We start from the raw sequence: 1891 nt of genomic DNA, 5'->3' as shown, positions 1-1891 counted from the left end.
AATTGGATGGACAATCCCAAACCGGAATTCCTGTGAGTGTTTCGCGCTGATAAAACCGTTCTCCTGCACAAACACTCTCCATCCTGCTCAAACTGCTATGTGAATCACCTTTTTAAGAATTCTCTGCCTACGGACAGTTTTGAGGGGACAAGAAAAAGCGTCCATTGAAGTGATTTGAATTTACAGCTTCAACTTTTGTTTAATAATTAAGAAACCATTGAAAATATATTACATTGATTCAATTACTGAATTTCAGTTTACTTCCTGAATTGGCTCCCTGGACTGTAGCCATCAGATTTTAACCCACAAAATGTTTTATTACATTACAACAAAGGCATAGCAACATTACTACTGAAAATACAGACAATTCGTGTTCAGAGTTGCAGAGAACATGGAATGACAACCAATGAATAGTCCCAGTGCAACCATAATCCGTCAAAATGTGTTTATCGTTCAAATGTACACTTTAGGCCCTCTTATGCAGCATGAGACCTTTTGCTCCAAGTCGAGTCAAAGCAAAAGCATTGAGGGTGTCATTTTAGGACTTGTTTATTGTGCTTTTATTTGGAGTTGGATCGGTCTTTATAAGTTGTGATTGTAGTCGTTCTCAACACCTCCAAAACATACTGTACAGTCACTCTCAAAACCTCTGAAACATATCGTCACATCAGCACAGCGATACATAAAATAGAGGACAGTATAACACAGAAATATGGAAACAACGACACACAAAGAATAAACATTGAATTATAGTGAGTGAAAACAATTGTGTTCATCCTGGCAAGAGCTGAGTGCTGTATTCACTGATATTCTTATTAGGTGTTAGGAGCACATGAGGACTCTCCTTTGCTGCTTTCTGTTTTGTATTGCCTTAAACCTGTCATAATGTAGTCTATGAATCATATTTTAGATTTCGTGGTGAATTTGCTGATTTTCATCATGTTTGACTTTGACTCCCAACTGGGTGGATGAGGACGTGTGAGAGAGTTATGGGATCTGAGATGTGTTTTTCAGATAAATGTGTGCCTGAGAGGGAGAGGAAACACGGTGTTTAATGTTCATTTGATGTGGTCCAGAACTTTTTGGAGGTAAATGGGAAGTGTGTGTCATTAGCATTTTAAAGATGGAGCACTCTCATCTGTTTCCTTTGAAGATGAGATTATGATTAGTCAGTTTGACATCCAGTCTTCATTTGTCATGCTAAGTGTACAAAATGACAGACGCACGCACGCTGCACATAAATACTCTAAACAATTACTCATAATGTGTACTCACAACATGTGGCTAAAGCTATTGAGAGTGGCTGCAATGAACCAGAAAAGAAAGAGAGTGTGTGTTTCATCTGTCACCGTGTCATACACACTGACTGGGTATAAACTCAGTAGAGACCATAGGCTAGTTACTGGCTGCAAAGACTGTAAAAACCCATGAATTTGAATTACTCAGTCTTTATCTATGCTGAATAGATGATTTGTACCTTTTATTTTACATCAAAGGTACATTTAAAATTTGTTCAGAGGTTAACATTTGGTTCACATTTTCTCTGGTAATAATTTTATATTGGTTTACAGATATGTTACAAAACCACCAGAGTAATAGAATAACATATTAGTTAAATGAAAAGACAAAACTTGCTAGGGTTAGCCATGTTTTTATTCCTGAGGTAAGTTTAAAGGCCCAGTGATTTGGGGGTTTAGCCTAGCGATGTGACCCTTTACTGAGATAACAGAGAAGCCTACGTGCTGTAGCACCATGGCTGGGGGTCGCAGGTGACCACACACACCAACACACACTCAGGACATTCTGTCAAGGGTGAGCGGCAGGAAAGGTTAAAGGAATGTGAGACGCAAAAGGTACAAGTGTGTGAGTGTGTGTCTGTTTCTCTCAGACA

The sequence above is a fragment of the Salmo trutta genome, chromosome 12 (genome assembly GCF_901001165.1).
Source record: "Salmo trutta chromosome 12, fSalTru1.1, whole genome shotgun sequence".
Classification (NCBI taxonomy): Eukaryota; Metazoa; Chordata; class Actinopteri; order Salmoniformes; family Salmonidae; genus Salmo; species Salmo trutta.
The sequence above is the reverse complement of the archived record's forward strand: the minus strand, read 5'-3'. Positions refer to the sequence as shown.